Raw genomic sequence first — 15,362 nt, 5'->3', positions numbered from 1 at the left:
CCGTGGGAAAGATACAGTTAGCCATAGCGGCATTGAAAATAGATGCCAACATCACGATGAGTTGGACGGGTAAAAGTTTAATAACGCGGTTAGATATACCGTCGGAACCGGGAGCCTTGCGAGGACGTAGGTCTTTGATCAGGTCTTTAACTTCCATTGAGGTGACGGGCGGTAACGCGTCCAAGGGTGGCAAGGAGGCTCTGCGTTCTACCTCACTGTCTACTAATTCTACATGAACAGGGTCCGCGGATTGAATGCTGGGCATGCAATGTATCGGCCAGCAGCTCTGCTTTTTCGTCATCATCGAACGCCGCGAGTCGGCCTGAGGGGCCTACGAGGGGGGGCATAGTTACTACCGTATCCGATTTGAGGGTACGAGCTAAGCGGTAGTAAGACCTTTGAGAGGGCGCGAGTCCTTCTAAGAAATCAGACCATCTAGCATCTCGGACTTCGGTGATGCGAGACTTTACGTCACGTTGTAGGGCACGCATTCGAATACGATTTTCCGCGGTAGGATACCTATCGTACGCACGGATCGAGGCATTCTTAGCTCTAAGGAGTTCCCTAATATCGTCGGACAATTTGAAGCGGTGAAGGAAGTCCTCCGCCACAACTTGCTTCGATGAACTATCTAATGTCGAGGTGATATGTGACGTTACGATGTCTATGGCTTCAGCGGTATCCTGAGGAGACGGGATAGAGTCCGGACTAAACGGAAGCGATGGTGGATCAGATTCAGCCAGGCTGATGCCCAGCGTGTGCCAATCCACCACAGTCCTCGTGACGGGAACGGAATCGGGAGCGCGACCTAGCTTCATAATGACGGGACGATGGTCTGAATCTAACTCTGAAACTACTTCAATCGAATATAAGCGCAGAGTTACGTTTTTTAATAACTCTATGTCGAGTATATCCGGGCGATGCGCAATATTTAGCGGGTAGTGAGTCGGGGTCAGCGGAGCGACGATATCGAAGGCGAGATCATCGACTAACGCGTCGAGGCGCCTGCCATTAGGGGTTGAGGTGTGAGAGTTCCACCTGACGTGTTTACAATTTAGGTCACCCGCCAGAATGACAGAGCTTCCCATGCCGAGCAGCGCCTCAATATCACTACTTAGAACAATTTTATCCGGTGGAAGATAAACGGACGCGATAACGATCGGCGCGTGTCCAGTCAGTGAGATTCGGCATACTGATGCTTCGATGTTAGAAAGCGCGGGGGGGTCGAGTGGGACGCAATGCAGGGCTCTTCTATAGTAAATGACGGTACCACCACCACGAGCAGTGAGCCTGTCGTTCCTAACCATGTTGTAGTTCGCGATTTTAGGGTCGCGGCGCGCGGGCTTAAGCAGGGTCTCCTGCACCAAAAAGATGTCAATTTGATGGTCACGCAAAAAATCACAAACCTGATCACGTTGATTTGCGAGACCGTAAGCGTTAAAAAATCCTATCGTTACGGATAGGGGCTTGATTCTACTTATGTACGCCATTGATTACCGGCGGAGTGAGGGGAGGACGTACGTATTTAAAGACGCGTATACGTCGGCGTATTCTTGCACAACGGCGATAAAGTGTTGTGCAGTGGAGGCGGCGCGAATGGCGTCGCCCAAAGCATTAACGCGATCAAAGTTGATCGACTGAAAAAAGTCGATCGCTAGAGCGAGATTGTCGGACGCGGTCGGAGGGCAGGTCGCGGGGGAGGGACGAGTCGCGGGGGAGGGACGTATCGCGGGGGTGGGACGAGTCGCGGGGGAGAGAGTTGTAGCCGTGTTCGTGTACGGCAACGGTTTAGCCCAGGCCGAGACGCTGGGCACCGACGCCGGCACAAAAGCAGGCTTAGCCTTCGGCACAGAGGGTGCCGTGGCTTTGATGTCTGGGCCGAAAGCTCGGAGGCGGTTTTGGCGGGCGACGCGGCGATTTATTTTAGGGGCTCGGGGGCAACCACGGTAGTTCGCGGGGTGACCCTGTGTTCGGCACAGGACGCAGCTAGGCGGTTCCGTAGCGGTTTTTTGATCGCGAGTGCAAAGGCTCGTGGCGTGATCGCCCAAACACTTGACGCATCGGGAGCGCGCGTGACAATTACGGGAAGAGTGCCCGTACAACTGACAGTTATGGCACTGGCTCGGAGTACCTTTTTTATGGGGGGTTTCGACGGTTATTCCGGAAAGCCTACAGACGGTTCGTACGTTGAAAATTTGCTTGCCCTCGGGGGTAGGCTGGAGAGCGACGAGAACCATATTGTATGGCTCCCTCCCGCGTCCTGTGTGCATGCGGTGCACGGAATTGACCGGCAGACCTTGTTCTAGAAGGTCGGCCTTGACGAGATCGGCATCTAATTCCTTTGGGATGCCGCGTATGACCGCGCGAAGTTCACGCTCCTCCTGAAGCGTATAAGTGTGGAAACTTATACGCTCCTTTCGGAGGTAGCTTGAGAGGGCCCTATGGTCGTCGGGTGTCGTTACCTTAATTTGAATCCCGTTCGCGAGGTTACGGGCGCTGATAAAATTAATTTTTTTGGCCTGAAGGGCCAGGGAAACTCGGTCCCAAGCTGCCTTCTCTTGAAGGATTACCGGGGGAGGGGTCTGAGTTTTATTTTGTGCCACTGGACGCGGCGACGGTGTGGCACGGGCAGGGGGAGCAACGGGAGTCGGAGGGCGAGGGCGCGACGCGTTCGCGGCTTTACTAATTTTAGCGGCCGCGGGAGCTCGGGACTCCGCAGCGCGCTTCTTACCCTTTTGTACCAGGGTGAATCCATCCGTCGATGAGGCGGCGGCGAGGTCGACCTCCATGTCCGAGTCAGAGTCGGAGGACGAGGAGGCAGCAGGCTCGGGAGCAGGCGACCTACGGGCAGATGCAGGACGTCCGTCGGACCCTACGGAACCCGCGGATGATCGCGCCAGGGGAGCGGCGGCCACGGCGGACGACGCAGCAGTTTTACCCACTAGTATAGGCGACGCGGGAGCGGCAGGCATGGCGGACGCTGCGGTGTACGACGCGGGAGCGACGAGCACGGCGGAATCCGCGAGAGGGCTCACGGCGTGATCGGCCTTGAAAGTCAGAAACTCAGAAGTGAGCTTTGGGTGGCGAAGTCGGAGGAATTCTGTAAATAAAGCTTCCATGATGTCTGACCCAGGTGGGGCTGTCCCGGGTCTTAAACACACTCGCCTAGCGGCGAGGCCCCAACTTCTCGGTACTTAGCGGTTCGATGTAACACAGGTGGCGATGCGGCACAATTACTGCAGGAAAAAGAAAGAACAACAAAAAAAGGAAACAACAAAAATAAACCAAAACAAAACAAACACTTCCAGGAACACACTTTGTCGGCAGATGTGCCACGAACAAAAGCCGGGTGAACAAAGGCCGGGCTAACAATAAAACCAGGCGAACAATGGCCGGGCGATCGAGTGGTCGATGAGCACGTCCGCAGGCGGCGGGTGCTTCTGTCGGACTTGAAAATTTAGAGAGAGAGCGACAGAGAGAGCGAGAGAAAATTCTTTATTGTACCTACACCATAAAAATGCGAAACATTAAATACAAAAAAAAAAGTACTATTGGCAGTCTTATCGCTAAAAGCGATCTCTTTCAGATAACCATCAGGTGGACAAGAATCATTTGGAAACGAATTACACGCTAAATTTAATATCACTATTTTTCCATAGTTATAGGTTAGGTTCTGGCAAACTTTCCCTTGGAGCGAACAGCGCTTGCTTCTGTATTTATTTATCATAAAATATTAGGATTATTATTACCTTTTACAAAGTCTACATGAACTGATTCAAAATGTTTTCGGATTATGTAATTAAAATAGTTTACTTCGAAATGCGAAGCGTAAATTAACAGGTGAAGTTTAGATTTCGTCTGGAAAGTTTTGTTGGAAGCGTTAGTCCCGTTATTTAAGACTTATTTAGCATTGATTTCACTTAAATAATTATTTTATAAAACTGACATCCAAGAACCTGGCCTGATGTTAAATTTGCATTTAAAATAAGCTGTGTCTGTCGTTTTAACGGACAAAAGTCATAGTCAATTAAAACAAGATGTCCAGTGTAACGCTAAAAATTATGGGTAAAGTCATAAGAAATTTTCTAGAAGGTTTTAGAAAATGAAAACGAAGAGGAATTTTACTGCATAATGTGTAACGAAAAATTAGAGTTACCACCGACAGAGGATCATGTGCACCATATACATAAATTTATTACATTTTATACTTATTACATAAACATTACTGGTGGTAGGACCTCTTGTGAGTCCGCACGGGTAGGTACCACCGCCCTGCCTATTTCTGCCGTGAAGCAGTAATGCGTTTCGGTTTGAAGGGTGGGGTATCCGTTGTAACTATACTGAGACCTAAGAACTTATATCTCAAGGTGGGTGGCGCATTTACGTTGTAGATTACGGCAGTGTATTATTTTTCATGTGCCCAGAGTTTTTTTTTTTATTGCTTAGATGGGTAGACGACTCACAGTCCACCTGGTATTAAGGGGTTACTGGAGCCCACAGACATCTACAACGTAAATGCAAATTAAAAAAAAACACATAAAAAAACATCCAATCACGACGTCATTACTTACTGGTGGACACGCTTCATTTTAGAGATCGTGAGCGCTAAACTTTTAGTTACAGCTCCCAAAAGTAGTAGTTAGGTATAATGAACTTTCCATATTTCACACCCCATAAAAGCTTAAGCCAATGAGTTCGAGAACACTCGTTACGTGCCAACGACCCTCTTGAAGCCGGCAAAGGGCGACATGGTTGTAAAAAAAAAAAGTTCTGTCGTCCAACATTAGGGATGTTAAACAATAATTTTCGGAGTTACTATAGGTACGTTTACGATTTCAACGAAGAGTTACACCCCATCTGTCGGAGTTACTCGTGCTACCTGTCGTAAATTTGTGACATTTTAACAAAATCTTTCCGCTTAATTAAAGTCCTTCCTTAAATATTGTTATATATATGTAACCCCTATACGATTAATCTTAAAAGAGGTTAATATGATATAAAGATAACATATATAGAATTTCGAATATTGAAACATAAAAAAACATTATATAACATTAGACGTATAAAAAGCCTTTTTGAAATATTAAAATACAAAAACATATAAAAATTTTGGTGAAGCAATAGCTTTAAATGTTGTTTCTCTTTATAAGAGCAACTCAATTTGTGCTATAGTTTTACGAAGCTAAACTGTATTTTGATATAAATAAATAAATACATTATAAAACATGGACATGGACGCCAGCGTGCCAGGGACAAAGCCAACCTGCTGCCTACTGTTTAATACTCTCCAAAAACTTCGTTAGAAGAACATGTCATAGTGCTTTAGACATTTGTTCGAGTTTAGGTAGTTTTGGGGTACAAGAATGATTCTTATTAGCCGTGTATAATCGCTTAGTATAATCGCTTTATAATTGTGATATGTCAAAAAGCTTTCAGGTTTTGATTCTGCTAATGTTGAACCCTAATTCGACCTATCAAGTCCCAGCGGTGTTCCCTCGTTAAGATCTCGCTTCTGAAACTTTCAATGCAAAGTTTTGTAAGTTGCCTCTCTCTCAACGTTTGCGGTGCTGTATAAGGCTGATCTACAAATCAAATTATTGGTGACACGAATCGAACTTTTTACAAGGACAAGTGCTTTTCTCTCCCACTTATTCGCTGGTAGTGTAAGGGGCTATTCCAGATTTCGGGCGGACGGATAGGTGAGCTCACGGATTCGACCAGCAAGAATTGGCTGGCCCTATCAAGAGCCGTGCTTCGCAGAATCTACCACCGGATAGGAAACGCGACCCACTGAGAAGATCCGGCGAGAAACTCAGTGGGCTGTATCTGTGGGTTGTATTTATTTGTTGGAAGGCCGATAAAATCGTCGAGAATCAATGTTGCAAAGCACAAATTGAGCTTTCTGTTCGTTATGGATTTGACAAATGTATTGAAAGTTATCAAAATTGTTTTCGAACTTGAATTTAACCAACTTTGCGGGAGCGAAGCTATACATCCATCTACTTTTACATAAACTAGTCAGCGTTACAAGGGATAATAGGGGAAATAGCGGCCCACTGAGAAGACCCGGAAAAAATTCAGTGGGCTGTGACTGTGGGTTGGTTCGCTTGCCGAACTCTTCGTTGTAATCGACCAGTTCGACGTATACGCTGACCGGTGCTTGAAGAGCCCAAAAACACCAAGAGTAAATCCGGGGATCCGACAAGACAAGTTTTTGGGTGACGGCGGCTTTGCGTCGCCCTGTCGCCTGGATTAGATATGTCATTAGCGGCGGTCACAATAAGAGAAGGCAACCGCAGACAGGCCCACGTCCTATGGGATCACAATGTGATCACGAAATCTCCATAATGCCCAAGATCCAACTTTTAATTGCATTGGCACGCTGCCTTTCGAACCGGCAAGATTGCTTCACAGCAAATATAGGATAACGACTTCGGTGAACCACAGAAAAAACATAGAGTGAGTTAAAAAAAATACTCCAGCATAAAATGGATGGCCTACAAATATGTTATACCGAATGGATGTAATTGCTCGGTGGATCGACGGTCCTAATGTTGTTGTCCGGAACTTGTACTGCGGAATCCGGCAGGCCAAAAATTCCAAATTTTTCGAATTAAATACGTCCTGTTACGCTGGTAAAAGTAACGCTATCTATCGCCGAATAGCTGAAACCAACATCAAAAAGAAACTAGTGACGTCGAGAACGCTCGAGAAGTACAACGCCATCTATTGTTAGATAGCGGAAACACAAATCGAAGCCACCCGACTTGCCCAGAATGTTTTTCAATAAATCTAGGGATGTCGTGTCGATTATAAAAGCGTTGCAGATATGGCACGGAGCAGTGAGTAATCGGGACTACTCGAAGCGAAACAGCGAACGGATCACCTGAAGCGAAGCGGAAGAAGCGAACTGAGAATTTTAAAGTGCTCGGTAGGTGTTCTAAGTGTTAATAAAGTCTTAATTTACACTTCGGTAGAATTTTTATTTATCCCGACTCCCAGCGTGTAACAATACTTAACACAAGTTCACGAATCCACGGTAAATGAATAACATCGTTGATAATTATAAATCGAAGTATTGAATTAATTAATTACATAAGTCAATTAAAAGTATCGCGTCTTTAATGTAACTAGGTCAAGGAGGTATTTGCGAATGGAATTTCCTCAAACAATCGAAACAATAATCAATCAATTTAACTTGAGTTTTAAATTAAACCTTCAAATTCAATTTTCAGTTAATTTCTTATGACTCTCTGACTCATTGAGATCCGGCTAGCGTAGGTACCACCAGCCTGCGTATTCCTGTAGCGAAGTGGTCATGAGTTACTGTTTCAACTGTGATACAAACATAATTACTTAATTAATAATTAATTAATCAAGTTTCCACCTTTAAAATCATACAATAGAACCATCATAGAATAGAATTGAAATATCAACCTCATGTATCAAGCATGGAGTGGCTTTCACGTGGTGACGTCTATATCTGGACAGTAAAAATAATTAAGTATCTCAGGCTCTTGCTAGGTCTAGTGTTAGCAACGTTACTAGGCTGTCTACTAGAGTCGGTGAATCTGGTATGACCCCTCGTATAAATAAAATATAGTCAGAACAGCATAGAAAGAAGTGTCACTGGTGTCAAGAGAAAAGACAAAGTAAGATTGTCAGTTGTCAGTAATAAAAAGATTATCTAAATTGAAAAACGCAACCAAAATAAGTAGAAGGTCATATCTTAAGAAAGAAATACGAAAAATATGGAGTTGAATGGTCACTAGAATACGTGAAAAAAAAGAAAACAAAAAGAAAGTGATTATAATAATATCAGTAAGCAGACTAGTAACTGTCAACCTGGTGGTGAACGGTCACCGTTAATCATGAGCCTCAGCAGTGCCAATCCTCAGCACAGTGAAGTTCTGATTTACCATTGAGGATTCTTCTCAAATCTCGCTTGAAGAGGAACATTTTATAGAACGCGGTTGTACCTATGGATGAACCCTGCTTCGTTGCTGGGTATTACGATGATAAAAATGACGGGATAGTCTCCAATAATTCTTTTTTTTTTATGATAGAAAAATTACTGGTGGCCCGAAGGCCTTTCCAGTTTCACCAGGACAGGTGGACGAGCAAAGACTCAGCCAGGAGGGGTGGGATTTGCTAACAACTACGCGAGTGCCTCCGAAGGAGACCTAACAACTCAAGAGCAATTGCTTCGCGAATGAATCTAGTACCGGATCGGAATTGCGACCCGCTGAGGAGATCCGGCGAGAAACTCAGCGGGCTGATGCATGGGTTAGGTTGCACGTCGACCTCTTTGCCGAGTTCGACGAGTACGGTTACCGGGGTCCCTAAGCCTGCTCCTAGTGTTACACGAATACACGGTACAAATGTAGAGAGAACCGTAGTCCTCGAGTTGACACGTGTTTGAAGTATATTTTATAATCAATGCGATTGCATTGTTATCACTATTTTACTTATTGCAGCAAATAGACTCGGCGTTGTCCGGCTCATGTCATTTATCATGAAACAAAGTTTCCTATGATATACTGATCCTGGTTTTAATCTGTTTTTGTGTGAAATTTTAATTTAAATTTTCATCCCAATCACTTCAACTAGTTCTATTGACTAAAAAATACACAATACAAAATTTTATATTTCTAATATTAGTGTAAGTTTATACATTAAACGGATTTTGATGAGTCTTCGGGATTTAGTCTCTGCTTATCAGATTTCCTTTTTAGCCAGCTGAGAACGAACCAAATGTCTATTTCTGCCGTGAAGCAGCAATACGTTTCGATTTGAAGGCCGGATTCTTGTCTCAAGATTGGTAGCGGAATTTACGTTATAGATGTCTATAGGCTCCGGTAACCACCACTTAAGACCAGGTGGGCCGTGAACTCGTTCACCCATCTAAGCAATAAAAAAAAACCAAGAAAATTTTACATTGAACACGCACACAAACAATAGGATTCAAAATTGTCTTGATAAATATGTTCTCACGTTTCAAAGGTGATTGTTTTCGGAACATCTTTATTAAGTTCGAGGAATTGAGACACGTCCGGTGCGGAACTACGAAGCTCCCAGACGCGGAAGCTTTGAGACCACAGCGATGGAGCGGGTGTTTCGTTTACAATACTCAAGGCCACTCGCACTGCATTATTCAACAACATATCGAGGGGTGAAAGCCTTACGGGATCTTTTGCTTGCTACGCGACATTTATCTTTGTAATTATTCTTCTTCTTAGTCGAATACTTCATTGCTGAAGGTCGTGTCCTTGAAAGCCCTTCGTGGCTCTTTGTACCCTCAGCTTCCATTTGCTTCGGTTTTCGGCTTCTCTCAGGGCGTTGGTAACAGAGAGTCCAGTGAGCACAGTTATCTGATCCGACCAACGGTTTGGTGGCCGGCCGGCGGGTCTTTTCCCTTCTACCTTGCCCACCACAATCAATCTTTCAAGGTTGTCTGGTGGCCGCCGAGCAATATGACCAAAGTAACTAAGAACCTTCTGGTAGCAAATCGTCGACAGTCTCGTTTCTATACGAATAATTAAAGGTGCCTTTTATTCTGTATTAGCATCAACAGTTCGATGTTTTTAACTTCAATTATGTTTACTCCATTCAAACAGCTGAAGAAGTTTTTTTGTTATGATATTTTTTCCATAATTTCAAACTTATATGGCTCTACTGTCATCATCATCATCATCAGCCTTTATCTGCCCACTACTGGACATAGGCCTTCCCCAATGCCTTCCACAGAATGCGGTCCGCCGCCTTCCGCATCCGAGGAATTTTTTACTATTTTTTATTGCTTCGTTGGGCGGACGAGCTCATAGCCCACCTGGTGTTAAATGGTTACTGGAGCCCGTACACATCTACAACGTAACTGCGCCACCCACCTTCAGATATAATTTCTAAGGTCTCAGTATACTTACAACGGTTGCCCCGCCCTTCAAACCGAAACGCATTACTACTTCACGGCAAAAATAGGTAGGGTGGTGGTACCTACCCGTGCGGACTCACAAGAGGTCCTACCGCCAGTAGGAAATTTGTGAGAGTGAGAAATTGATTGTGAGTGGTGATCCACCTATGAACGTCATTTATGCTAGGCGCACAACCAAAGCCTACGACGATACGATTCATATTAGGTGACATGACAGCGCTAAACAACTTGCGCACTAACTTGCCTGATTAGTAATCGATCTGTTATGCGGGGTCTCCCGATTAGGTTTTTAAAAAAATAATTTTGAAAGAGATTTCACTTTTATTTGTTCAATTTCACAAACAATTAAGTTATGGAAATTGGCTAAAAGGAGATATTGTCTAAGACCGCTCCCGATGGGTGACTAAATACGACTGAGTGACTTTCGGTCGGTAACTATTATCAAGAGATTTCTTACTATGCTTACTCAGCATCAGTGGTTATTAAAAAGGATGTAACATCACTTTGCCTAACATGGGGATTCTGTAACAGATCGATTCAAACGCAGCACATAATAAAGACAGACTCATGATTCATCACACATGGTCCAGAGGCTGCACTGTCGAGATGAATCGTAAAGTGACTCGTATAGTTCCTGATCAGCTTGGAACAAATGGTGGTTCATGTGGCTTCTGATAAATATTATTATTTGGCTTACGATGTTCAAGTCGTCGTGGCCTAAAATAAGACGTCCGGTGCATTCGTATCTAGCGATGCAACGGTGTTCGAATCCCGCAGGCGGGTACCAATTTTTCTAATGAAATACGTACTTTACAAACGTTCACAATTGAATTTCATGGTGAAGGAATAAGATCGTGTAATAAAAATCAAACCCGCAAAATTATAATTTGCGCAATTACTGGTGGTAGAACCTCTTGTGAGTCCGCACGGGTAGGTACCACAACCCGGCCTATTTTTGCCATGAAACAGTGATGCGTTTCGGTTTGAAGGGTGGGGCAACCGTTGTAACTACACTGAGACCTTAGAACATATATCTCAATGTGGGCGCATTTGCGTTGTAGATGTCTATGGGCTCCAGTAGCCACTTAACACCAGATGGGCTGTGAACTAGTCCACCCACCTAAGCAATAAAAAAAATATTCGCGCACTCGCTATGATATGCGTTGTATGATCGAATTGAGATCTCATGCCCTAAAGCATAGATGTATAGTACAAATGAGATTATCAAATGGAAAACCGCAAGAATGAAATTTGCGTAATAAATTGCTATACAATTAAGATCCTCATGAATAGCCCACATCCGTCCGCTATTGAACTTGGATCCCTTCCCATTTACATCACATAACCCGATTTTCGGCCTATGTCCAGTCCACTGCCTATTAAGTTTCAGACTCTCACAGAGACAGACCTCACCACTACCCAACTATAGGCTGTGTGATGATTCACCAGTTTGAGCAATATAAATATTATGAACTAGCGGCCCGCTCCGGCTCCGCTCGGGTCTTTAACAAAAATTTCAACGATATTTGACGTTGTTTTATTTAAAAAAATAAAAGAACACTTATTCCGGTATAACTATAATAGTTAGACATATGCTGTCGCTTTTGTGAATAATAATGTGCTCTACAAAGTTGTAGTACATTATTTGATTCTATCATTAATAGTTTTCGCAGGGCACGCGATGTAAAGAATATTTTAGGTAGTTTTTTTTACACCTTAGGTTAAATTATTGGAGTTTTACTAAGGATCCCTAATTTTTTAAAAAAAGATTATAGCTTATGGCACTCGGGAATAGTGTAGCTTCCAAACAGTGAAAGAATTTTTCAAATCGGTTCAGTAGTTTCGGAGCCTATTCAATACAAAGAAACAAACAAATCTTTCCTCTTTATAATATGATGATAGTATAGATAAGCGTCATATATGCATAATATATTGCGTATGCATGTTATTGAAATCTAAAAAACAATAAATTCAATTCAAAGCGTTAATGTCTTCAAAGTTGTTACTGTCGTTAATACGGAGCCTGCTACAAACTGCTGGCGATTAGCCGTAATTACTGAAGGATCACAGTTAAATTTAACTGTTCCCGTTAACTCGACAGGTGCTTTGAACTCGCCGGCATCAATTACTTTGGATCGTTACGTTTGTTTCCGCTTTCGTGCAGTCGAAGATTGTAAATTAAGCAGTTTTTTTTGTCCTTATTAAACTCTTAAAATTTGCTCGTAACATAATTACGCCAAATACTGATGGTAGGACCTCTTGTGAGTCCGCACGGGTAGGTATCACCACCCTGCCTATTTCTGCCGTGAAGCAGTAATGCTTTTCGGTTTGAAGGGTGGGGCAGCCGTTGTAACTATACTGTGACCCTTAGAACTTATTTCAAGGTGGGTGGCGCATTTACGTTGTAGATGTCTATGGGCTCCAGTAATCACTTAACACCAGGTGGGCTGCGAGGTCGTCCACCCATCTAGGCAATAAAAAAAATAGGAAAGAAAAAAACTTTTGAAATTAGAGTACAAAAAAACTTATTAGAATTTGCAATGCTGATTGATGAGGATGTTTGTTTGATATCGTATTTCGAAATTACGGAGGCAAAGCGCTTTACAGGACCCCAGATGTTTCAATGTTAAGACATTTGATTATTTAACGGAAGATATAATAATGATAATGAATGGGAACAAATCACGCACGGCCATTCAGCCCCAATTTAGCATTCGCTGTGTTATGGGTACCAAAGATTGATAAACATGCTTATATACATTTAAATATATACAAATATAGATAATAGACATCCAGACAAAAGAGCGAATAAATCTGTTCATCACACAATGTTTGCCCGATCTGGGAATCGAACCTATAACCCTTGGCGTACCAGTCAGGGCGGCGGACCACTGAACCAATGAGTTGGTCAAATTAGATGTGATTGTTAAAATCAGTGAGTAGCTAGTGTAATTTTTTATACAAGTTAATCTGAACTTAAATTTTAATCATGAAAGGAGACTGAAACGATTACATACATTTTTGGGCCCGAATGTAACGTGATGAAACTAATATGAATTAATAGATTCAGATTTATCAGTACTTTGCTGAAAATTATAAAAGTTTTCTCAATCTGAGAGCCGAGTTAATAAAGATTTAGTAAAAGTTAGGTTATGTTACAATCTCTTTAAAAGAGTTGAATAATAACTTATTTATGAATAAGTAAATGTTTATTATATCCATTGGATAATCTTTTAAATGTCATATTATGAATGAATATCAATGATATATATCAGGTATGGAATATGGAATTGCTGTCCCACAATTCACACAGCGATCCATAATTTCAACAGTATCCAATGCAACAATTTCAAGTCAAACGTGTGAGCGATCTTCGGTGTCCAGTGTAGAAGCAATTGTCGTACAAGGCTGGTAGAGTTGGAATCCGTAATAATAAAGCAGTGATCGTTGAAAATATAAAAACAGCCCGATAGATGAGTCGACTATTATCAAAGCCGGCAATCTGACTTTTGGACAATGATTGGTAAATCAGAAAAACGAATTATTGACTTTGTATTCCATTGGCAGTCACAAAACTCTTCGGAACGACATCTTAGATAAATAACAGGTTATCTATTAACCTTTATTTAATGCAGGTTTTGAACCGTATTCTTTGAAGGAGACGATTATATTCAAATCAATCTGTATTGACATATCAATAATTTTTTTTTGTCCAAATGCACAGATTGCCACCTTTGATAATAGACGACTCAGATACACACTCAAAACGCGTCGAAGATACAAAACGAGTAGAGCAGAAAAAACCAACAAGCGCCAAAAAATAATTGTATAATCTATGAACAAACGTCATGTCAGCTTACTGTCAAAGCTGTCATCAAAAATACAATCGATTTTAATCGATTTGAAATCGATAATCAGATTACTTTGTTAAGTATTATTAGATTTTTTCTTCATTTATGTATATAATCGCAATTAAATCCGGCGTATACCGCACTTGTATACAACAAGTATAAATCGCTCATTTAATTACTTTGCATTAATTACCTAGTGCAATGTTTTTCTTTTTATAATCCTGTAATCGATTAATTAAATCGATCACACCTTTAAACCGACAAAAACTAACTTTCTCATTTTTCTCCGGTCCCAGAAAGGGGATTGAGGTGATTTTTTATATTCTTATATAAAAAAATATGACAAATTTTTTAGACTACATTCCAAGTTATTACATTTTTGGCCCACGATTATCCGTCTCCTTTCAAGTTTAATTAAATACCAATTTAAATTTAACTAACAGCGAATAAATACAACGTAATAAATTATTATATGAATGCTTTATCTTTAAACTGATATGATTTAAAAATAACTAGAGGTCCCGCAGTAGTCGAAATTCGACTATAATTAATTGGAATTGTAAGTTTGTACACTATTATGATTGTATTTTATACTTCTTAAATCAAAAATTTCGCCAAGACTACACTATAAAAAATATTAACAAAGACAAACAATATTTAATCTATTCTCAATTTGACAACAGATGTCAAGAACAAAAGTTTGACAATAAATAGTATGCATGCGTGTGTGCGTCAAATACATGGTATGTAGTGTGTGTAATCTTTTCTTTATTCATTTAATGTATCTTTTATGCATTATTTAAAAAAAAAAATTAGCATTGTGCACTTCTTCTCTATATTCTCTATAAGTGTGGAAAATTTCATACTCCTCCGTCCGCGCAATTTTCGTAAAAAGGGATACAAAGTTTTTGCTTCACGTATTAATTTATAGAAGATATTATTGAAATGTCTTTGAGAATTACGTTCTGCAAAATGAAGTTGTATGTTGCCAAGTAGATAATGTTACAACAAAAAATTTAAATCATTATGCATTGTGGATAAACTAATAAAGTTCATTGTATCATTTTAATTTTAATTGTTTCTGTAACTCCCAAAAAACCGAAGAAAAGAATATGGGCACGCTAACATTATCATGTTTCTTCCGACATTATATATCCACACTACAACTTTGACGGGAATTTAATATACTTGAAAAATTATAAAGAATTAACATTTTTTTTATTATTTAGGTTGGATAAGCTCACGGTGGTGTGTAGCTTACCGAAGCCCGCAGACACCAGTGTGCTTAGTGCGAGTATTTTAACTTCTCGATCGCGTGAAAGTTAACTCCAGTTTTATCTTTCCTTTCCTTTTGCCACTAGGGGCGCTGTTCCAACTCCATAAAAATTTGAGTTAAGTTTTACGCTACCAATAATTTAAAAAACTCGCACTAAGTACGTGAATGCCGCCTACTTCCTCAAATTTTATGATTCATATCGAGAATCCTTCATTTATGTAATGTAAAATGGACGCAATGAAAACATTAATTGAGACAAAACGAAATTACGCCAATCAAATTATAAACCACATTAATTTGTTCA

The 15,362-nt window shown here is 41.5% G+C and overlaps 1 long non-coding RNA gene across 1 annotated transcript; it reads left to right on the top strand.

Annotated features, from left to right (window-relative positions):
• Window positions 1-10,130: 10,130 nt before the first annotated feature.
• LOC134200798 (uncharacterized) lies at window positions 10,131-14,851 on the top strand. Its single transcript, XR_009975864.1, has 2 exons — window positions 10,131-13,085; window positions 13,405-14,851. It is a non-coding gene; the product is annotated as an uncharacterized LOC134200798 (long non-coding RNA).
• The last annotated feature ends 511 nt before the right edge of the window (window positions 14,852-15,362 follow it).

The sequence above is a fragment of the Bombyx mori genome, chromosome 20 (genome assembly GCF_030269925.1).
Source record: "Bombyx mori chromosome 20, ASM3026992v2".
NCBI classification, from domain to species: Eukaryota; Metazoa; Arthropoda; class Insecta; order Lepidoptera; family Bombycidae; genus Bombyx; species Bombyx mori.
Note: the sequence above shows the minus strand (reverse complement) of the source record. Positions and strands in the feature narration are given on the sequence as shown.